Source organism: Typopeltis vanoorti, chromosome 25, assembly GCF_054136105.1.
Source record: "Typopeltis vanoorti isolate ZY-2024b chromosome 25, IOZ_Tvanoo_1.0, whole genome shotgun sequence".
In the NCBI taxonomy this organism is placed as follows: Eukaryota; Metazoa; Arthropoda; class Arachnida; order Uropygi; family Thelyphonidae; genus Typopeltis; species Typopeltis vanoorti.
The window spans coordinates 5292471-5317878 of record NC_143573.1 but is presented as its reverse complement, the minus strand read 5'-3'; the positions used below and the strand labels follow the sequence as shown (position 1 = coordinate 5317878).

General features: G+C 38.7%; 1 long non-coding RNA gene across 1 annotated transcript; it reads right to left on the bottom strand.

Moving 5' to 3' along the window:
• Positions 1 to 3084: 3084 nt before the first annotated feature.
• On the bottom strand, positions 3085 to 24826 carry LOC150092494 (uncharacterized). The gene is made up of 3 exons (XR_016550526.1): positions 24671 to 24826; positions 13710 to 13852; positions 3085 to 3515 (listed from the first exon to the last, which is right to left on the bottom strand). It is a non-coding gene; the product is annotated as an uncharacterized LOC150092494 (long non-coding RNA).
• Positions 24827 to 25408: the final 582 nt, after the last annotated feature.

Below are 25408 nucleotides of genomic sequence, written 5' to 3'. Positions count from 1 at the left end.
AGAAATCTCTTATTGAAGGTGTTTGTGACGCAACAGATAGTGATTCATCCACCTCCAGCCTACAAAGCAATCTCCAGGATGTTCAAAGGGAGGGGAAAACTACCAGTACGCAGGAGAAAAAGTCTGCATTCACTCGTAAGTACTTTTAATAATATTATAAATTTTTGGTGATCAGAATGCGATATATCAATGAACATCGGCAGAAATTAATTTAATGATGGTTTAATTTATGTTTAATTAATTATTACTTAATAATAATAAATCAGCTAAATTACCAATTAATTATTAATTAATGCATTACAAAATAACCAAGGTGTTCCGTGGAATTTCAGGATTTGTGAAGTGTTCCGTTGTAGGAAAAGCTTGGGTAACGCTGGCTTACCCTATTATCGGAATGGATTCTCCTTCTGTTGACATGCGAAGAAGTGTCGAAAGGTCTCGTATCTGTGGGCGTACTATGCCGCATAACTTCCAATCCGCATAAAAAAGATCCGCATAAAAAGAGACCCGAGTGTGTGTGTGTGTGTGTGTGTGTGTGTGTGTGTGTGTGTGTGTGTGTGTGTGTGTGTGTGTGTGTGTGTGTGTGTGTGTGTGTGTGTGTGTGTGTGTGTGTGTGTGTGTGTGTGTGTGTGTGTGTGTGTGTGTTAATGCGGATCTGACTGTGTAAACTAATTAAATGGTTTGGATAGTGCACTGATTCTGTCAATGCACTATCCTGAAGATTTCAATCTTGCATAAGATTAAGTGATCAATAATCAAGCCGCAAATAATTAACGGTAAAGATTAACATAAGTGGGGAATGCTAACAATATCTGCTTTAAGTTGAAAATCTTATAATCTCGCACTCAATACATAATCTGATTGGCGCAGTAGAAAAACAAATAAATTTGTTAAACCAATAGCGCACATAGGGGGGCCAAGGGACCCGTCCCCCTCAAGAAAAAGGAAAAAAACAAAAGAATATTTTCCCAAAATCTTTTCCTAATTAAAATTCATTTTTTTATTTATGTTGTGTCTTCTATTTCTATACTACCTTATGAATTAGCGGCCACATAAGGTGGGAACACCCTAAGCTCTCGGGAATCACTGCCGCTATGAACTCAAGGCAAAAGAAGTAGTGCTCAGGTGGACTGAACATTACTTCGTTTGCCCGAACCGGGCCAGAGGAGATCGCAGGTATCATGTATTGGCGATCGCTGCAGATGCTCAGTCATAGGTCGTAGTGTGTATTCTCAAATCGTCTACTCAACTCGGGGCTCCCTCTCCCCAAGATTAAATCCTGAGTGCTCCACTGTGTAAGACTATGAGCGTGAGAACACGTAAGATCGGGTATAAATAGATAAGTGGCGGCATCGACCATTTATGACATTTCACGAAGTTTAAATAAAGAATAAACAAATAACACGAAGCAGAGTTGAGAAGTACCGAGGTAATAGAAAATACAGCAAATGGCAACAAAATATAACAGTAGAATACTTACGGGTAAATTCATATTAATAGTAGTTACTGGGGTTCGGAAAAACCCCGTCTCTTTCTAGCACGACATGGAAAGAACTCTCTCGCGAGTTCCAGGGCTCAAGCAGTTCAGTGCTGTTTGTTCCTTTCCGGGTATCTTTAAAAGACGCTGATGCCGGATTATTTATTTATCGATTGATTACTTCACGCTTAAGATTTACATTGAATTCGCTATTTAGCAAACTGATCTCGTCTGAACGAAATATTAAACCTGTTTTAATTTCACTTAAAACCACCGAGAATTTTGGATTCTGGAAAAGAGTGTTACATGCTGATAAGAAGAGAAGCATTTCTGTTGCACGGGCGCGACTCGTTGATAATAGAAACAGTCATAAACTCTTCGGAGTTCAGTTTCCTTTGTAAATATTTGTGTCGCTTGTTCCGTCAATAAGCAAATACGTCTAGGATTTATCTCGCAATGCCGCTATAAACGATAATCATGAATCAGAGGTCAGGTCGTGAAGCATTTATAACCACTTAGTTTCTCTTGAACTGCGCAATCGCAATTTTATTTTTATTTATTTATTTAGTCTTTTTAACTCTGTTTCTGCTAATTTAGAGAAGCCCACAAGAAAACTTAAAATTATTTTTTATGATAATCTACCGAAGAAATATCGGGAATATGTTAGCACATCATTAATACGTTGGGTGGAAGAAGGAGTTCTGTTTTTTTTATCGTGTGCGGTTCCCCGAATTTTCCCCATTTCCCCTTTAGGACCGGTTGAGGTTGCGTCCTCCAGTGAGGGACTTTTAAGTATGTGTTATTTGATTGTAGATCCTTGGGGCCTGTTTGCCTCTTCTGAGGGAAGAAAAACCCGAGTTTCCGAGAGAAAAAACCCTCCACCTCCGTATGAGACGGGCTATCTCACCTTTAGTCGAAAGAGACCAGATAAAGGTTCTTCACGTCATGAACGACAATCGAAACCGGGTCTTTCAGACCAAAGGGCTTCGTCTGGAAGAAGGGGTTACATAATTAGAAATGAAAACCTTTTTCATGTCACTTCAGGCTTCCAATTAACCCTGCGGAAGTCGCAGCTGATCTGAGAGATACGTACAAATTGTTTAAATAAATATTCTTACACATATCCAGTGTATAGCTTGGAGGTCATGACTTGCTGCGCATGCATGTATTACGAGTGATATTCTACACTGTTTATGCGGCCAGTTTTGGTTTTACACATGTTATGTAAAGGTGTGTGATATTTGGTGGTAAATTGTATCTGTGAGATACCGCGAAATCCGATGTCAGTATAGTATTGGTTTAGTTTGTTTTTTTTTCTTTATTTCTCTGTTCAATAATTTCCAGATTGTAACTGAAAATAAATAAACCATCGTGTATTACATCTGCAATGTTTTTTTTTCTAAGTTTTATCGCATTTTAGCAGATACTAGTAATGAATGTATCTCTCAGATACACGCGACCTAAGCTGCAAGTTTTTCGACCGTGACCCTCGCAGGATTGAATAGCAATTTCGAAGAAAAGTAATGAACACTTATCTACAAAACTTCTTCGTTAATTTGGAAACGAGCATTTCAAAAAAAAAAAAAAAAATTCTATAAGAGTTATTTATGAAAGTACTTTATTAAGTTTTCTCAAAACAGATGGGCGAAATTGCCCTTTCAGAGTTAGCAAAAGAGCAGGATGGGGTTATTCTTTTGCTACCAACAAAATAATAAAATAAAATAAAGCATTTTAAGCCGAAAAAGGCATGCGCAGATAAGACCCTTCAGCATCGCGCATGGGGTCGTAGAACGTTAAGAAATATTTTCAAGAACCACTTCTTTAGGCAGAGCTAATCCAGAAGGCTTTCGATGCCTGAAACGTGATCACAGCTACAATTTCATGTCGGCTCCGGGTGGCAAAGGATCCGTACAAGACAGGCCGCATCCTCCACAACATTTCTGAATCCCTGGACAGTCGCGATCGCTGGTGCATTTGTCAGCACAGTTTTCTCCAGAGTCGATAGGGCTGACCAGTTTACAGAAGCCGGGCTTTACTCCTGTGGGATAAAATAAATAGAAATTTATTAGAATCGTCGCAAAAATTTACATGAAAGAAAATCTTTTCTTATGAAAGTAATTGAAGCTAGTTCGCTTACCAATTATCAAATGAATGTGATATAATTATTGAAATAAAAACCGAACATCTTGAAAGATTTCTTATAATACTAATACTTTCCATTCATGGTTTCCAGAATTTCTAATAAAGAAAATGCACTCGAGAAGACAGCAATGCAACTGGATTAGCATTTATTCTGCACGGTGGCCTGGTTGGGCGAGAGGTTAACGTACGCGTTTTGCAAGCAACATGCAAGCTCCGGGGTCGAATCCCACAATGGACGCGATGTTTGTGTTTAGGCAACAGGTGGATTTCTTAACTGGCTATGAGACCAACGCTCCTCTCACTGGAGGCCTGAAGTGGCATAAAAAGCTCCAAGTTTGGTCTCTGGCGCAGGATTTGGATTATCTTTGTCATTCAGAACGCTGTCCAATCAAACGTTATCTAAATTCTTTCTTCTTCTTCATGTAGCTTCCTCAGTGAGGGGGTGGAGCACCTTGTCCTTCCAGTTCTCTCTGTTGGTGGCTTTCCTTTTTGTTTCTGCATTAGGCGTAATAATTGAGAGTTTAACGAAGTCGTACCAGCCGGGTGCGAACATAAAGGACGTCAGCGAATCTATTCGACTGCAAAAACAGAGGGTGAAAGAGATGATAATAGTGGCAGGAACGAATGATTTGAAAGAGGACAAAATGGAAATGATAGAGGATGTGAGGGAGTTGTTTGAGGTAGCAAAACAGAAGAGTGAGAGAGTTAGGATGGTGAGTATCTTACCGCGGTATGACAGCGAAGTGTTTAGAAGGAGGGCCATAATTGCCAATAACTTTATGCGTGGGTTATGCATGGAGAGTGGTGTGGAATTTGTGGATGTGTGGAATGAGTTTGATGGGCGAAAGGACTTATATAAGATGGATGGGTTACATTTGAATGGAGTTGGTGTACGGAGACTTGAAAGAGTGTTGATGAATGATGTGGAAGTGGATGTACAGACTCAGGGAAACTAGATTTATTAAGAGGGGGGGGAGTAGATATGCAGACTTTAGGGGGGGCAGTTAAGTGTATGAATGAGTATATTACGCCCGGGCGAGTACGACGGACAACAAATCAGAATGGGATAATTAGTATAAGGAATCAAAGTAGGGATGGGACAAATGGGCTTCTGCGATTCATGTACACTAATGCCAGGAGTATTAGGAACAAGAAGGAAGAGTTTTTGGCCATGGTTGGCACTTCCAGGCCACAGGTTGTCGGTATTAGTGAAACATGGCTGACAGAAGATGATAAAGCTAGTGGGATTGAATGCGATGGGTATAGCGTGTTCAGGAGTGACAGGGTGAATAAAAAGGGGGGAGGAGTGTTATTGATGATAGCTGATGAGCTTCAGCCAAGGAGTATAGAAGTTGAACTGCAGGATGGGGAAAAAAGCACATTTGAGGCTGTTTGGTGTGAGATACAATCTAGCAGAACAAAATATACAATTGGGTGCTGCTATAGACCGGGTGATGGAGTGGATGGTGGGAATAGTATGCATAAGCAAATAGAAGAAATGAATGGAAGGAGGGTAATTATTATGGGTGATTTCAATTATGGTAACATTGACTGGAAAGAGGAGAGGGCACATGGGAGGAAGGAATTGGATTTTATGCAGTTATTAAGAGACAACTATCTACGGCAACATGTATTGGAAAATACCAGGGGGCAGAGAGTGCTGGACCTAGTAATTGCAACTGAGAATGTAGCTGTAACGAACATGACCATGTTGCCACCAATTGGTGAGAGTGACCATAAGGTCATGACTTGGGAGGTGGCTAAAGGAGTCGAATTTACAATTAAGACAGGGTATATGTGGAATTACCGGGCTGGTAAGTATGACAAGCTTAGGTGTGTGCTTGGCTCAATGCCATGGCATGTAAAACTGCAAGGGCTGGATGTTGATGGTGCATGGGAGGTGGTTAAGAACTGTTTGCAGGAGGCAATGGTTGACTGTATACCAAGAGTCCGAATAATAAATCAGGTAGGGGTTAAATGGATGAATAACACTATTAAGCTTGAGCTGCAAAAAAAGAAACAATTGTGGAGGGAATTTAAGGAGAAGGGTGACCATCAGGTGCATGAACAGTATAAAGCTCAGGCCAGGATGGTAACAAGGGTGGTAAGAAAAGCAAAAGCAGATTACGAAAGGAAATTGGCCATGCAGGCTAAAGAGAATCCCAAACAGTTTTTTCAATATGTTGCAAGTAAAAGGAAAAATGCTCATGGTAGAATGATCTTAAAAAATGCTGAGGGTAGGGAGGTAACTGAATCAGTCGATGTTGTAGAATTACTGAGCGAGCACTTTGCAAGAGTATATCATCCAGGTGGTGGCTTTGCGGAAATGGAGGAACCAACAGCTTATACTGGAATTGTGATGAATGAGGTAGAGGTAACTAGTCTATTACAGAACCTCAATGTCAATACATCTGTGGGATTGGATGGTATACCAGCTCGTGTCGTACGTGAAGCGGCCAAAGAATTGTCAGTGCCCTTGACCATTATGTTTAATTTGAGCCTCAGGACTGGGTCAGTCCCAAGGGGGTGGAAAGAGGGGAAAATAGTTCCACTGCACAAAGGTGGTTCCAAGGCTGCTGTTGAAAATTACCGGCCAATCAGCATAACAGGAATCATTATCAAGGTCTTAGAGAAAATAGTCAAGAGGAAAATACAAGATTGGATAGAAGAAAATGGGATACTGTATCGGGGACAGCATGGTTTTGTGAAGGGTAGGTCATGCCTCAGTAACTTGCTCACGTATTATAACACAGTGACGGCTGAACTGGATAAGGGTAATGGGTTTACAGTGATTCTGCTGGACCTTGCTAAGGCCTTTGACAGGATACCACATGGAATTCTAATCAGTAAATTGCAGCATATGGGAATGGACATAGGGTTGGTGAGATGGATAGGAGGGTGGTTGACGGAGAGATATCAGAGAGTGGTTTACTCAGGAGTAGAGTCCACTAGACGGCCTGTGACTAGTGGTGTACCACAAGGATCTGTTCTTGGACCACTGCTGTTTAATTTGTTCATAAATGATATAGGAAAGGATCTGAGAGGAACAGTTCATTTGTTTGCGGATGATGCGAAGTTGGGTAGGGCAATAGTGAATGCAGATGACGTCAAAATTTTGCAGGATGATTTGGATAGATTGGAGGTCTGGGCTAGGGAGAATGGATGTCAATTTAATGTGGCAAAATGTAAGGTTATGCATTTTGGGGTGAAAAGATGGGAGGCAGTTTACTGCATTGGTGGAACTGTGCTCCAGGAAATTGATGAGGCACGAGATTTAGGAGTGTTGGTGGATAAGGAATTGAAATTTAGGGGACACATTGCAAAAGTGGCCAAATCAGCTCATCAAATCACTTGGTTGCTGAAGAATACGTTGACAAGCAGAGACAAGCAGGTTATTGTTCCTCTGTATCGAGCCTTGATAAGACCTCATCTCGACTACTGTGCTCAGATTTGGTCACCTAGGTTTCTTCTTGATGGGGAGGAGGTGGAGAGGATCCAGAGGCGAGTGACCAAGATGATAGCAGGTCTGTGGAATGAACCGTATGAGAACAGGTTGAGGATTTGTGGGTTGCAAAAATTGGTTGATAGGCGGAGGAGGGGAGATATGATTGAGACATTCAAATTACTGAAGGGTTTCTATAAAATTAATTCAGAAGATATTTTTGAGAACAGGGCTGGTTGTGGGAGGACTAGGGGACATCCATGGAAACTGGGCAAAAGTGTGGTTAGTAAAGGTGTTAGAGCTGGGTTCTTTACTTTTAGAGTAGTGAATGAGTGGAATGCGCTCCCTGAGTCTGTGGTGGATGCTGTGACAGTGAATGAGTTTAAGGCGAGGTATGATAGATACTGTATGAATGTCGAATAGTTGTGATGAAAATGATTTGGGGCCTCCCTCGATGAGTCTAATGACTCCCTGGAGTTGCCCGTAATAATAATAATAATAATAATAATAATAGCCATGTGACCCTGTCCATGATCTTATATCTTCAAGCCATGTCCTTCGTTTTTTGCCTCTTGATCCTTTTCCCATAATTTTTCCTTCTGAAACTGTTAGTATCCTTTGTCCTGCTGAACCTCTCAGTACATGTCCTGCCAATCTCATCTTTCTCTGGATCATTTCCTATAATAAAGATCTCTGTATTCTCATTTTCTGTAGGACATCTGTATTTGTCACATGTTCTGTCCATGGGATTTTCAGAGCTCTCCTACAGCGCCACCTTTCAAAGGCCATTATCTGTTGCCTTACTGTCTTCTTGAATATCCAGGTCTCACTTCCACGTGTGAAAATTGGCCACACTAATGTTCTTATCATTCTTTTCTTTGTCTCGATACTCACAGAACTTCTGAGCAGATCTTTATATTTCCAGAATGCATCTTTAGCTATGGCTGTTCTTATTCTTATTTCTTTATCTTGCTTTCCATCTGCAGTAAAGTAGGTGACTAAACATTTGTATTCTGTTGGATGTTCAATTTTCATATTGTTTATGAATATATCTGGCTCGGATCTGCTTTCTTTTGATATGTTCATAATTGTGGTCTTTTTTGCATTTATATCTGATCTAAATTCTTTACCTTCTTTAATTAGTAGCTGCAGTAATTTGATTAATTGGTTTCTGTTTTCTGCTATTAGAATGGTATCATCAGCATATCTAAGATTGTTGTATTTTATACCATTGATACTAATTCCTATTTTTTGTTTTTCAATCTTTTTCATCACTGTCTCACTATAGATATTAAATAGAATTGATGAAAGGATACAACCTTGTCTAACTCATCTTTTTATTTTCACTTCAGAAGTCTCAGAGTTAAACAGCTGTATTTTCAGTATGGTATAAATCATTTTCATAATCTTCAGTACATGAACTTCTATGTCTAATTGATCTAATATATTGAACGTTTTATTATGTTTTACCCGGTCAAAGGCCTTCTGAACATCTATAAAACATATGTAAATGTTCCTATTTCTTTCAAGTGATCTTTCTATTAGTATTTTTAGTTCCAGGATAGCATTAATGGTTCCCATTCCTCTTCTGAAGCCTTTCTGTTATTCACTCAATTCACCGCTTAGGGCTCTTTTAATTTCTTTGTTGAAGTAATTTTAGATGCATGGGATATCAGGCTCTCAGTTCTGTGATCCTCGCAATTTTGTGCATTTGTTTCTTTGGAATTGGTACGCAGATAGATGTTGTAAACACTTCAGGTAATTGTATTGTTTTATAGATGTCCTGAATGGATTCCACTAAATAGTTGTTAAATTCACAACAAATAAACAAGTAGTATGTAACTGGATGTATAACACCTGTGACTGTTTCCTTGGTCATTTCTTCTCCTTAAAAGATTCGTCCAATAGAAATCGTATATGGCATCGTCCATTGACAAAAAACAATAATAAAAATCTCAAACCACAAACTTAAGCGCTCTTTTGCTTAGCAGCAAATTTCAGACCACATCACGAGGAACTCTTAAATATTTCCGTTCAGATTTTACAGATTAGGGAACATCACTATTGGCTATTCTTTCTCTCCAGTTAAGGAGAGAAAGCGAAAACCTTAGTAATGTACTTCGTGAAACAACTGCAATCCATGGGGAGGGGGATGTGTCGAGAAAGCAGTTCCAAATAACAGAGATAGATAGAAAGAAAGAGGAAAATGGTCCGATAAATCTGAAAGTGAATTGTGGATGCTGATCCACACTTGCTTTGTGTTTTGAGCGCTTATACGAAAGTAAAGAAACGGCGGGAAGCAGTTTTGCGGAGCAGCACAAACACTGAATGATCAAGATAGGCACAACAGAGTACATATTTCGGAAACTGTGAGAAAGCGAATGGAGTGAGATTTGTGAAGCAGGATCATCAATTAAGTGATTTTCTCCTTCTGAATAGCCACTATAATTTTTCAGGGACATTTAGGTGCGATAGTGAGAAAAATATACTAAGCTTGGGTGGAATTAGCACTGCTACAGATGAAGAAATGGCTTGAGCTGAAAAGGAACCAGTTTTTGGAAGCTGAAGAGACTATGGATGAGATGTATTTGCTTGTGTTATCTTTGGAAAGCACAGTGGATGTGACACACATTTGGGCAGAGCCTGTGTAGCTCAGTGGAAGTGGCGTTTCCACCCACACAGTGTTAGGACGATCGAAGAAAGGTCAAAGTTCATTTCTTCCAGTCGTCGAATAGACGATCTTTTTCTAAGCCTTTCATCGACCAGTTCCCGAATTAGTCGGTCTCTGGCACCGGAAAGCGGGATTTTTCTCCTTGAAACTCGTGTTTTCATTTCCCGTAAATTCAAGAAACTTGACCGAAGAACCAACGTTGTTTCAGACAATAAAAAATACTGTTAGGATTAGGGGACGCAAGATGACTGAACCTGTGAGCCGTCTCTTCACCAAATGCTACCAAGAGTCTTGGGCCAGCGAACTTCTACTGGCTACTGGCGATAATTGACATGTCCCATGAGTTTCCAAAACTTAGATTGGGCTAAAACGGCCTCGTCTTCTCCCTGTAGGGGAATAATTATATATATAATTATTCCCCTATATTATATATATATATAATTATTCCCCAATATGGAGAAGGCGAGGCCGTTTTATGAAATATAAAGCCCGTGTAGCTCTGTGGAAGTGGTGTTTACACCCCCTCAGCGCTAAGCCGCCCGAAAAGAGCGTCATAGTTTGATTCTAGTGGCCGACTAAGGAACTTTCTCTTAGCTTTTTTCGACTGGCTCCCGAGTTAGTCGATCTCTGGCACGAGCAAGCGGGTTTTTTTTTTTCCACAGAAACTCGGGTTTTTCGTCCCGTAAACTCAAGAAAATCGACGTAGAAGCCACACTATCTTCAGACATTAAAAATACTGTGTTAGGGTTAAAAACCACGAGATGGCGGCACTTGTTGAGCCATCTGTCTTCACTGTATGCTGCTTAATTAGTGATAGCCTTGGGCCAGCTATCTCTGATTGGGTGCCAGTGGAGATTGAACTGCCCACTCAGTCTCCCAAAGTTAGATAGGGCTTAAAAACGGCCTCGCCTACTCCCATACAGGAACAAAAGGCGTTAGCTGATTTTTTTTTTTTTTTTTTTTTTTTTTTTTTTTTTTTTTTTTTTACGTGAATACGTCTTCAAATTCAGAACAGTACCGGGGGGGGGGGGGAGGAACCCTTCGATAAGGTTCGGCTTAATAATTTCGGAAGTATTAAAGGTAGCCAGACCAAACTTATATCATTCGATAGCTGAGGGAATAAGGATTCGAGAGTGACCTTCAGATAGCTCCCCGCGGGTGGCAGTGGGGGCTCCGCCGTTTTGTGTACAATCCGCCGTGCCTCGGAAACTTCTACTCAGTATAACTTCGCACTCTGTCGTGGTCAGTGGCGGCTCGTGGCTTGAAATCGTGGGGGTGCTGCAACTTTCGAAATATATCTACACACTGTAAGTACAGTGTATACGTGTTTGGATAAAATATCAAAATTATGGTAAAAATTTAAAAAAATAATAAACATGAAAAAATATTGTTTATTATCGATAAAATTATACAATTTAGTATAATTCAAAATTACTTAAAAATAAAATTCATTATCATAACCCCAATAATGTTCTGAGATAAAAACTATAACAAATGTTATGTCTTTAATTGTAATGTCCAAATATTTAAAGAGACGGAGTAAACACGATACGCACTGGGAACAACACTCTACTACTGGCGCAAACTGCTTATAAACAACAGTGGAACTGCGGGACGGAGAGTGCCTCATTACGCTAATAGCTCGCATCTCCCTATGACGTGCATATGACACTGCGGTAAACACAGTGCTGCTAACGTCCTTCGCCTTCCTAAGTGCTACAAGATGGATTTTTATTATTTTTTATATAAAATAAGAGAATTGTATAGGATTGTTGATGATAAAATTAAATATTACAACCAAATATAGATAAATTAATAAATATATTTATATATCGAGAAAAAATGGGAGTGATGCAGTTCCGCAGTGCCTTTGCACGAGTTTCCCCTGGTCGTGGTACGATGCTCGTTTTAGTGTCAATCAACAGCTCTCGTCGAGATCTATCGAGATAACGCATAATTCTTAAATTCCAGTACAGTGTTGGTGAAGAAAATGTGGATCGAAGTTGGAAAATTTTAGAAATTTCACAATGTCCGCCTATAATCGCACGAAAGCCATCCAGAAATATGCCGAACGCATACGACGGAAAAGAGCACCTTGTCAGCTTTCCGATAATATCCTAATGTCTGGGTCGGAACGAAGAAGGAAGTATCGGGAGCGATACGGGGGCTGGGACGCACGAACCCATGGATGTAAATGACGTAAGCGACTATGCCACCGCTTCGAAAGGTGGATTGAACGAAATGGATGTGGATTTCGGAAGATCGGAGACAATGGAAAAGCACTGGTGTACGTTGCACTGAGCAGGGTCACTTCTATCGACGGCTGTATTTGACTAACGAGAGAGACGATTATAAATTTTATCACGGTTACGGAAATTCAGCACCCACTCTCAGGGAGATACGCGACGAATACGAGAGAATGAAGAAACACCACTGCCCGACGCTGGTTAAGCGAATTGATAGTTTCTGTGGTCGACGATCTTCGACTGCTCGATCACAGAGGAGGTCCATATATTAAACGTAGATGGTGATCATGACAACGGCGTAAACTCACGGCAGGGAGTCTTACTTGTCTCGGGGATCAACGCACAGAATTTGGTGGAGCACACCGAAGATAAATGAGTCCATTATGAACAGATCGGACTACTTGTTCATCAGAGAAACAGGATGGATGATGCCACACCTGTGAATGTATCTTGTTTCTAACTTAAAGCATATAAGAATACGGCCATAGAAAGGCGACGCAATCAACCGTCAACTTCGTCGTCATCGTCCAAACGCACCGCCGGTGTTCTCGCTATATACAGGAACCTCAACAGCTTCACCGATTGTCAATGTATCGTTACCATTGATGTCGGTTGTAAGCTTAGAGTCGAAGAACCATCAGTAGCAGATATATGCCTGTACGACGTAACGACCAACTGTGTATCTAAATTTGTTATCGGAGCCGTGAACATTCATCGGAACGCTTCATCGACCCGATAGACTGTTGCATCCATCGATCCCTGCTGCAACACTCGAAAAGCATAAAGAAAATAATTCCCACTATCGAGCCTGACCTACATACGCCCATGATCATCACCGGCGACTTCAATATCGATGTTTCACAAAACCGATCACTGCAGGACTTTATGGAACGCGAGTTTAATCTCACTTACGTTAAGACCACGGCGACCACGCTAGGTAACGCTTTTATTGATTTGACTTTCGCCAAAAACTTGGATGTATCTTGTCTACCGTTTGTATCTTACGTTTCTCACCATAGCCCTATGATAAATAAAATTAAAATCGATTATGAAACTTGTTTTCATTTATTTACACTTCCAAACACACAAAATCCTCTGGCGTGACGTATTCACGTAAAACCCCTCGGCCCTGCTCCGAAACAGCCACCCCCGATTTTTTGATAATGAAGTGTGGCTAATTTTTGCCAAGGAGTTGTCAACAGGTTAGACGACATACGATGAATATGTCGTCTAGAGAGAGAGAGAGAGAGAGAGAGAGAGAGAGAGAGAGAGAGAGAGAGAGAAAGAGTGAGTAACACATATTAATGGCGATTCCGAAGTTTATGCGATGCTTTATTCCCCTGTCATCGATCAGTCCATTCCCCACTAATTGTCATTTTGACTTTTTACGTTCGATCCTTCGAAATTTCAACTGAAACGATGTCGTCTTTTGATTGAGAAATTAGATTGGGTTAAGGGAAGATGTCTTCCATCCACCATTTCATCAGCAAATAAATATTCGCTTATTTTGTGATTGAATGCAAATGGAATACAACACCTGGAAAAGTTGGTAAATTGCTTTGTTAGATAAAATTAAGCCAAACACACACAAAAAAGGTTAAATGTCAGTAAGATAATGTAAACGTTACAAGACAATCCTCTCTCGACATTTCGAACTCAGGATGATCGGAAACCGCGCGCAGATGAAATAAGGAGGAGAAGCACTTATATGAGTAAGGAAAACCAACTCACCTTCAGGACAACAATCCTTGTAATTAAAACTACAGCAGACATCACTTGGCGTTTTGCATGACGGACATTTGTTCCGGCAATGCACCGACTGGACGAGAAAGAAACCCAGCAGAAGGGCAACCTTCTTCATGGCTTGTCTCGACCTGGAAATGGTAAAAACGAATATCAGCACATTCAGGGTAAGCACAGGAGGGTGAGAAAATCTGTTAAACGGGTCTGTTCATTAATTTTTTGTGAACATCTCTTATTTCATCAAGATAACGAACTTCAATTTTCCACTTCATTTCTTTGAATTTGGGTTAAAAGTAAAAATGGTTTTCAATTTCTTCTTTAACCGAAAAATTATTTCTATTTTGAATGAAAGGGATCTTAATCCATCCACAAGCGGAGATCGTGAAAATTTTTTTAGTTTTAGTTCTCTGCTGGTTGCATGTTCCCGCTTGTCGCTATTAGTTAAAAATATCGCTTTAACAAATGAGATCAATTTAAGACCTAATAGATCTAATTTTAATACTGTGTTTGCAAATCATACAAAAAAATTTTTTTTTTCTTTCTTTTTCCTTTCCATTTACAATCACCAATCGAGCGTGAGTCTGGGTGTTCAGCCACAGGTCCCATAATTCCAAGATCAGTTCCAAGAAAATATCTTAATGAAATAAAATGTAGTAGAACCACGCTATTTTTTTAATATAAAAGGAGATTTAGTTTTGAGATTTGGTACAAACATGGACATGTGCGTAAATAATTTTATTTCCCAATTCGCTTTGTGTACTATACTCTCCCTCCATAATATTGGGGATTGCTAAATGAAAGCTGCCATTAACTCGTGAAGAATGTGGAACGTGTACTGACTATAAATACGTGATGAGCCACCTAAATGGACAAAGGTGACTTCGAACTTCAGTGACTCGGGGAAATAGACAGGGTATTATCTTAGAAATCATCCTTACACGCAGCGCACGACCGCGCCTCGATATAACCAAAGAATTTGCTTAGTGATAAACCGAAAACATGAGGTCAATGTCACACGTTTCCCGGAAATAGCTGGTTGATACAAGATCGGAATGAAAGCGCCACAGTCGGTGATATCCACGATGTGCGGGAGATGACATTTGTAGAGTATTCCGCTTGTCCAATGAAAACAATACTGGGCCTCGGAGGATCGAAAGGGTAGCGTAAAGTGATGAGTCCTGACTTACAATTTGAAGCTGGTGGAAAGCCCAGGGGATGGTGCAACAACCCAAAGCATTTACCAACCATGCTTGTTGATACAATGGAATGTGTGAGAGCCATGCTTTGCCCGACTGATACCAAGTAATAAAGCGAGGAGAGGATGTTTCGGCCTATTCGAACATTGTTGCCGGCCAAGTGTGTCCATTCACGGTGACCATTTTTCCTGCATGTGACGAGTTCTTCCAGCAGGATAGTGAGCCTTGTCACAGGGCACATACATTGCTGGAATGGATGTAAGGACACAATGCTTTTTTACAGATCTCATGCCTTTTATCCTCTCTGGGATGTTCTTGAAAAGGACTCTTCTCCATCAAACCCGATTGAACTACAGGAATACGTCATATCAGCCGGTGGTAGGTTACTAATGAAGCGTTAGTAGTATGGGTGTCGGTAGTGACCAAATGCTTCCGGTGGGCGTGGCTTTTCCCTGAGGGTATATGTGTCAATGGCTTCAGTTTGAAGGTTCTGACCAAATGCATCCGGTGGGCGTGGCTTCCTGACGTCAATGTGAGTGACGTCATGAGTTTGGAATGTTATGAATTTCCATGTGGGCAAGTGTGTGAATGGCTTCAGTTCTTGTGTTTTGGTTCGCGCATGGGATTATGGGTGATTTTTTTGGTTCGCCTATGGAATTATGGGTGATGATAGAGATAAGGATTCGTGTTGTGATTGGTGGGACATTTTAAACCAAATGCTTCCGGTGTGCGTGGCTTCCTGAGTCAGAAATTTCCCTGGGAGCATATGTGGTCAGAAATTTCCCTGGGAGCAAATAAAAAAACACAATATGTGTTTTTTTATTTTTTTGGAAAAAAAATAAAAAAACGCGTTTTTTTATTTTTTTTCCAAAAAAGTTTTCATAAAAAATGCGTTTTTTTCCTAAAAAGTTATCATAAAAAACCAGTTTTTAAATTTTTTTTTTTCCCAAAAAAGTTATCAGTATCAGTTGGAGGTGACATCACTAAAAGATATCCGCAAACGATGAGCTCACTCATATCCACTAGGCTGAGCAGACATCTTCTGGAGGAGAGGGGATGGTGAGAGACTAGGGTGATGGGGTTAGGTTGGGGGAGCATTGCAGGGAAGACATCTTTCACCCTCTGTGATATCACAGTATGAGAGACATATGTTCCCCAGAAATATCCAAACACATGATGACATTGTTGTCATGTTTTGTTTGGCTATGGAATTGTGGGTGATGTTTTTGAGATAAGATATCTTGGAATTTTCCCAGGGTGACACACATCCGTCATTGTCGTCATGGTTTATCCAACACCATGTAGAAACATGTCCGTGAATCATCTGCACAAAAGTTTCATTTTGGAAGGAACGGTCAGGGTTAAGGCTCAGGAAAATAAGGAAAAATAAACGAGTCAAGTGTCTTTGCAGTTACGACAATTCGTTCATCCTGTGAAGTTATCGTATTGTGTTGTGGTGATTGGTATCCAGGAAAGTAAAGTAAAGTAAAATAATGGGTGAGCCACAAAAGTCATTGAAATTTTCTTTCTTCAGGAAAATAGCATGAGACAAAACTCTTCACCTAGCTCTAAAAGGATGGAAACCGATTATTATTTTAGAAGACACGTACATTGTGATGTATTTATCCCGGACCACTTGGGAAAAATTATGCAGGAAGTGGTCTGATATCCTCGGCTACTTGCAAAGAAGAGTTGACTACGAAATGGACCTCGGTGATTGTTATATTCTGAAATGCCAAGATGGGGAACTAATACTTGATGATACAGGAGCTGATGGAAGTAAGGTTTTTTCTATTAGTTGTGAAGAAGCTGAGAGATTTTCAACAAAAATGTACGACATTGATAATCATATACTATTTTTGGAAACTGAATTAACAGCTATTCGTATCATGGGGAAAATTATCGCTAATCATTTAAATTCATCAATGGTAAAATTAGACTTTCAAGATTTTATCCAATTCGATAAAGATTCTTTATTTTGGGACATTTATGAACATTTTACAAAAACTGTTTGTGTATATTTGCTGACAAAAGAATACACAGAATGTTTAGCGAGGCATGGTGTCATTTCCAGACTGACACAATATCAAACGTATGGCAGTGTGGTTACCATGGTATCTGATTTAAAAATTCTTTTGCGTGACCAGCTATTTTGATGTAATGTAACCAAGAAACAGTGAGTAACAAAAATTTTATTCATTGAACTCTTTGGAAAATGTTAAGAGTCTAACTAAATATTGTGAAATATTTTAGGTAATTACATGTTTCGAATTTTTCTCAGTGAATATACTTGTAAATAGTATTTCAGCAAAATAAAATGTGCATGTGTAAACTTAAATGAACAAAGATGTGTTTTTGTTGTTGTGTTTTTCCACAGTGAATTTTTACTCAGTTATTCTGATTAGATCTTGATATTTAAATCCACAACTTTATATCTTAATGCAATTCTGTTTAATTATTTTAAAAAAATCACAACTGTGAAATTAATGCCAGGACAGGAAAAAAAAAAAAGTGTTGAAAACGAAAATCCATGTATTGATTATTTTAGAAATTGTCTAATGCTATCTATTGACATTATTTGAGTTATCTGAAAACAAATCGTTCACATAATCGAAAATCCGAACTGTTAGAATTTGGTTATTTTACAGAGAGAGAAAGAGAGAAGCATCTAATTAAACCAACAAAACGTGACTTTAACACTTCTTTAAAGTTTGGCATAGAGAAAATGTTTGTACTCTACAGATAACACATATACAAATTTTACCTTTCCCTACACAAAGTAAGATAAAAACACACCAACAGTATATCCAACAGCATGTGAAAACATGTCGTTGAGTCATCTGCGCAAAGGTTCATTTTTGAAGGAACGGTCAGGGTAGGGGATGGTAAGTGTAAACAGTACTATAAGAAAATACCAGAGAGTCGAGTGAGTTTGGACTTAAGGTAATCGTTCATCCACTGCAGCTGCTGTTTTGTGATTTGTGTTTGGTAATGCAAAAATAATGGGTGAGCCACAAATTCATTGAAAGTTTCTTTGTGAAAAGTTCTAATTGTTTAGAATTTTGTAAACGAAAGTTACCATAAAGTATACGATCAGAACTAATAATCAGTGAAATAATAATAAATAACTATTTATTTGTGGTGCCATATGAAGTAATCGAAGAAGAAGAATGAAGGAAAACGATTATGAAAAATCGACAGTGGGTGAAAAATACGAATTTTCACTTATCATTGGGATAATTGATGTACAATTTTTGTTGAATAGCAGTTCAAATTTATTTCCTAAAGAAATTTGTATTTCTGATGGATTTAGTGTAAGATATGCAGTGACAAAATCACCTTGTAGTTGGAAAGAATTACCTGAAAGAGTTAAAAAACAGAATTCTTGGTTAATAAAATATAACCATCAGCTGAAGTGGGAAATTGGTTCACTAGCTTTGGACAAACTAAGAGATTGGATGATAGAATCAACATGCAAATATCATATATTACTTGCCAAAGGAAGAGAAAAATCAAAAACATTAACGAAGTTAATAGGGAGGCCTGTTCTTGATTTAAATGAAATTGGATGCCCAAAACGTGAAAACATAATGTGTACTTTTAAATGCTTTTGGAAACATAACGAAAGATTCTGTGCTTTTAATAATTCTCTGAAGTATACGTATTGGATTCAAAAATATAAATATGCAACCCTTAATTTTACTACTACAGTAATAAATTCCCAACAAACACCCACCAAATGAAAATTAACTTTCAGATGAGAATCACATTGTCAAAACCATACGATGGTAATTCCACCATGGAAGAACCTTTGATGTATTTTTCAATTTATTTATTTTCTGTATTGTTAGATTCAGTAAATACAATTTGTAAATAATATTTCGTTCAATAAAATGTGTAAATTAAATGAACAAATTGGGTGTCGTAGATATGTTATACAAATTTAAGAAAGAAGATAACATTTTTTTTTTTTTCCTTGTGAAATTTCATGCCACAAAGTAACCAGAGAATTTTTTTTTTTTTCCTTGTGAAATTTCATGCCACAAAGTAACCAGAGAATTTTTTTTTTTGATTCATTGAAGTAAAAGTCTTATTTGTTCGTTATCTAGAAACAAGGTTAATGAATGAAAACTAACAGTGTGGGAAAATAATTCATAAATAAAGTCTACTTACAGAAATAGGTTAAGAGCACAAGGAATCGAAGGTAAAATTAATAGTTATATTGGTAATTTCCCAGCGGAAACCAAAAGTTCGAAACAAAACACACGATTTCTCACCTACGTACAACAAAAGGCGACCGGATAAGGCTTAATGAGAAATATACAGTGTTGGAAAATAAATTCTCATATACTTTATATATTTATTAATTCTGCTCAGTTATTCTGTTAGAATATGACCTGTAAAAGTAAAATACAGAAAATAACCAATCAATTTGAAAAAAAATAAATAAATAAAAATTTCAGTTGTCTGAATTCCATACTCTAACAGCAATCGGAATTCGAAAGCGGAAATAACACTTATCCTAAACAAAACGGCGCATAGACTTTCCCACTAAGCTTGGGGAACTTTAAGAAAAACTTAATGAGAAATATTCAGTGTTGGAAAATAAATTCACATATACTTTATATATTTATTAATTCTACTCAGTTATTCTGTTAGAATATGACTTTTAAAAGTAAAATACAGAAAATAACCAATCAATTTGAAAAAAAATAATAATAATTTCACTTGTCTGAATTCCATACTCTAACAGCAATCGGAATTCGAAACCGGAAATAACACTTACCCTAAACAAAACAGCGCATAGAGCTTCCTACCGAGGAAGGACACCCGTGGGAAAGATTAATACAGAGAACCAAACGGATACTAAAGTAAATTAAGTAGTCCACTAGCTTTTCTGGTTATTTACAGAAATATCTATCAACTCCTATGTTTTGTGTGTTTTGTGGTGTGAATATATGTTAGCCACAGTAAGCTATAATGAAAAAGTGAAATGTTCTTTTCAGATTTGTGTTTGTGTTCTGTGAATACATGTTAATCAACAATTGGAATATTCAGAAAACCTACTGTAAAAGACTTAATGAGAAATATTCAGTGTTGGAAAATAAATTCACAATTTACGGTTGTGACTTATGTCATCCCCTTTGAAGAAAAGCGCTCGCTGGGGGATATGGCAATGACGAAACCTCACCATCTACGCTCCGTAATCTAAAGGACGAAGTAACTAGTTCAGGTTACAGTATTTACAGAAATTTCATTCTTTGTGGTTTTTGTGTTTGTGTTGTGTTGTGGATATAAAATTGAACTATTTTGGAATAATCGAATTTCGAAGAGTCATCTGGAAAGCTGTAAGTACTTTTTTAACTTAAACATAACTGATCGCATGTTGTTTGGTAAGCGTAATTCTGATACTGAATAGTTTTTTTTTTTTTCCATAAGAATAATCATAGGGTATATATTAGAGTATCAACATGGACACATTAGCGATTTTTTATGTCTAATGTGTATGTGTGTGTGTGTGTGTGTGTGTGTGTGTGTGTGTGTGTGTGTGTGTGTGTGTGTGTGTGTTTAAGGACAGGTACTTTAAGTATATAATTAATTATTCAGAAAAGATCGAAACACGAGAGCCATCACGACTTTCTCTAAGAATTCCCACACTTTAATAGGAAAGAAATACCCAAAATGTATTGGAAAATTAGTACAACCATCTAGAGAAGAAAAAAAAAACTGTATGTTTGTCACGATTTCTTATACACTAATATATTTCCCTTTCCATTCAAAACAATAACGTCACTTATTTACAACTAACAAATGACGTCACTTATCTACATCTCATAACAAACATTCGCGTCACGATTCCTTATCTTACTTTTAGACAAATCAAAATATCCGGATGAATTATGAATAAAATATGAACTTGATTAGAATATGTATATAGAAGAAAATACAGATGAGGTATGGGAAAAAAAAAAAAAAAAAAGTATGTGTGTTGAGTGACATCAGTATATAATTAATTATTCAGAAAAGCTCGAAAGGCTGCCGCCATCACGACTTACTCTAAGAATTCCCACCCTTTAACAGGAAACAAATACCCCAAATGTATTGGAAAATTAGTACAAACATCTATATAAAATAAAATAATAATAAAAAAAATAAAATAAAAATAAAAAATAAAAAAAAAACCGTATGTTTGAGTGACACTAGTATATAATTAATTATTCAGAAAAATCTAATCACACCCGCCATCACGACATACTCTAAGAATTCCCATAGACGACAATGACGGATGTGTGCCACCCTGGGAAAATTCAAAGATATCTTATCATCACACCACGTGATATTTCTGACAGAAGGGGGGCCCAGCGAAATTCCAAACTCAATAACAACAAACATTCGCGTCACGATTCCTTATCTTATCTTGATCTTGATCTGGTCAGAAGTGTCCCACCAATCACGACACGATTTCTTATCCGCTAATATCATCCTTTCTATTCAAAACAACAACGTCATTTATTTACAAATAACAAATGACGACATTTATTTGCAAATAACAAATGACGTCACTTATCTACATCTGAAAACAACACACACCCACAACACGAATCCTTATCTCTACCATCACCCATAATGCCATACGCGAACCAAAACACAAGAACTGAAGCCAGTGACCACATATGCTCCCAGGGAAATTTCTGACTCAGGAAACCATGCACACCGGAAGCATTTGGTTTAAAATGTCCCACCAATCACAACACGAATCCTTATCTCTATCATCACCCATAATTCCATAGGCGAACCAAAAAAATCACCCATAATCCTATACGCGAACCAAAACACAAGAACTGAAGCCATTCACACACTTGCCCACGTGGAAATTCCTAACATTCCAAACTCATGACGTCACTCACAATGACGTCAGGAAGCCACGCCCACCGGATGCATTTGGTCAGAACCTCCAAACTGAAGCCATTGACACATATATCCTCAGGGAAAAGCCACGCCCACCGGAAGCATTTGGTCACTACCGACACCCATACTACTAGCGTTTCAAGACCCTTGTGGTGTTGTTCACTTCCCGTCACGTTAAGACTGTTCTGAAGGAAGACGCACGGTGGTCCAACAAGTTGTTGATAACGGGGCCACTCAGCGTATAACATATAGGTATCTAGTGACCCTCAGCCTTTGTTGATGATAACCGCCTTGCTCGTTTGAGATTGTTTTGTGTATACTCTACCTTTCCAATTCAAAGAACTTTAGTGTTTTGATGTTATAGTTTCGTTTTAGAAATTCCAATTCTAACGCAAAATTTAAATGTCTTATTAATATAATCCTCGTTGATCTGTTTTCGATGGTGTTTAAACTCTGGACCTCGTTATGGGTTCTGACGTATTCGTTTCATCTGGTCAGAGTTGAAACTAGACACTCAAACTCAAGCGGAAATAATTTGGAATCAGAAGTCCAGAACTATTTTAAACTCATCGTTGCCCCTTAAGTTACATTAATATGTTAGGCGTCTCACTGTCAAGTAAGCAACGTGGCTTTTTATGATTTCTGCTACGATAGGTAACCTCCGTCTTCCTACTTCCTTCTTCCTACCAGGACGTGAGTCTTCTGGCTGGCTTGGCTGTTTAGCTCAGAGTATCCTCCTTTGGTTTCCAAGAGGAAACTCCTGTCACCTTTGTTTGAGACCGGCCTTTCTTTGCAAACGCAGACGCCGCGTTTGCAAAGAAAGGACGTTACGACTATACTACGGAAGTGAACGCAGGTTTTTTTTTTTTTTTTGTACAAATGGAACTCCTAGGTATCCACTTCTGCATATAAGCCTCAGCTGACAATTCTGAACTCCAAATATTAATGAAGTCGTTTTGTTCCACAGTAAAAAGCACTTCAGGCAGCGATTCCTCCTTCTTTTTGATATCCACCCAGTGCTGTACATTCGACATCGTTTCTGTGTTAATTACCGATCTTTTTTCCCTCACTCCTTTCTTTTTTTTTTTTTTTTCACTCCCTTTATATAATCAGGGGAATTCCGAACTCGCTCTCATAGTTACGCACGTGTATAATCTGACTTAGCGCCACCTGTGTATCTTCCAGTGTTGGCATCCAACCAGCAGAAAGCGCAATCCCACAAGTGTTTTGAATTTCTCTTGCTTAAAACAAGGGCTCTGCGGAAATGGCGCATCGAGGGGTTCAGTCAGAATAAGATGGCATCGGAGTGATACGAAAGCAATCCGAACTCCAAATTTCATCAAAATACATTTAAGAGATGAAAATCGCGATTCGACGGATTATACACGACACCTCTGTAGAGTTTCGGGTGGGGGGGGGGGGGGATGCGCGCGTGCACATACACACATGAATATACAGTTTATTATACAGTATATACATAGATTCATCCCGATATTTCTCCTCTTGAATAACAACGAGGCGCTTAATTACGTCACGTTCAATTCTCTCCTGCATTGACCTTGGCTCGGCCGTAGATGAACTTGCACTTTCCATGCCTCAAGAAATGTTCAGAAGCGCAGTCGGCCTTAGTAACAGCGACAAATGTTATTGCAGCCGGTGATGACGTCACAGCAAGACGAGACTGGAGATCCGTGTCACAGGTCACACGGAAAGTAATGGGACAGTTTCGGTAAGCGAATATCCTGTTATGTTAACACTGGGCCAGTGGCGCACCCAGAGGGGGAGGGGGGGACAAGGGGACCGGGAACCCCCCAAAGAAAAGGAAAAAACACTAGAAAAATTTCCAAAAATCTTTTCCTACTTAAAATTCATTTTTTTTATTTATGTTGTGTGCTACTTGTGAATTAGCGATCACTGCAGATGCTCAGTTATAGGTCGTATGCGATGTGTAGTGTGTATTCGCAAAACATTTACTCAACTCGCCCCCCCCCCAAAGGTTAAATCCTGAGCGCTCGGCCCCATCCACGATTAAATCCTGAGTGCGCCACTGCACTGGGCAATGGCAAATGTCCATTATGACTGCATGAAACAGTCATAATGGACATTTGTCATAATGGACATGAAACCACTGAAATGGCCGATCAGAATGTGCCTACTTTAGCGTCAGGATGTCAACTAAATAAGACAACCGAGAATGAAATATTTTAAGTATTATGAATTATTTCCGATAAACGAATCCGCGTGGTTTTTTTTTTTTTTTTTTTTTTGTACAAGTTTGTCTTTATTTTTTATGATACAAAATATTGCACGCACGTTTGTGTAAAGAAAGAAAAAAAGCGTCGTCGTGCCCAATCGCTTCACAGGTGCAGTCTGCAGTTGAAACCAGCAAACCTCGCGTTTCATTTACTGTCAGTTTAGTCTAAAATCGCTTACAATGCAGTGCGCGGCAGCACGTTTATGCATCCTCAAAAATGTCCAGTGAAAAACGCTAGCACTGAGTAAGATGCATGAAAATGTTATCCCTCAGGAATCCGAGTGTGGAACTGGCTCCAAGTTTCATTTGTACAATAAGCACTATCATAAAAAACAGAGATTGTATTATATTTTAATTTAATATACATTATATTACATTAAATATATTATATTACAGAATTTAAAGTGTAATTTTAGGAACGTAATCCTAGTTGATGACAGTTAGACCTCGATTTACGGCGGCTCGCTAAGCGACGGTTTTTTCCACGAGCCAATTAGGTCGTAAAAGCAGAGAGTTCCGCTATATATAAACGAAAGGCTCCGCTCTTATTAAGAGTAAACAACCTATTTTCGTTGCAAACGTAAACTTACCTTTCGTAAATGCACCACAACTCGAACAGAAAAACAAGCGGACGAACAAATCCACTCGCAGAAGGTCTGCGTTTTCAGGGTCACGATTCCTTCCCGATTCTCGACGATTACCTTCTCTCGTGCTTGTAAGAAGATTAAAGCAGTTGACAGCGAAACAATACATTTATAATAACAGAGAAAGTCCGTTCAATGAACAAGAAAAATAAAAGAAAATTTAAAAATTGTGTTCTAGGAAAAGCAACAGTCTTTGACGGGTTGCCAAGTTTACAGTTTTGTGATTTACGCAACTGTGTGTATGTGTGTGTGTTCGTGCTTAGAATCAGAATTTAGCAACACGCACTCAAATACTTCAGAATATGCAAAACAAAAAAATGACTTCAAAGCCCTTGCGAAAGTGGGGTTTAAAAACAACGAATCATGAGTTTCTTTCGTACAGCTCATTAGTGCGGGTCTCCCAAGGCCCGTTTTTAATCTCTTAAGGAAATAGTGAGGCACCTGAAAACACAATCATTAAAAAGCACGTTGGACGGGGGGGGGGGGGGGAAGGAAAAGAAAACGGAATATCTCGAAGCGAAGGTTTCAGGATTCTTATGCAAACAGGTGGCTGAGTGGCAGTGGCAGTCCGCTGATTTTTTAAAAAATTCTTTTTCTCCTAATCAGTAACCAATTTATTAATAAATAAATCTACAGATTTATTATTAATAAATTACCACTCAACGCTTGAGTGGTCTTCCCAAG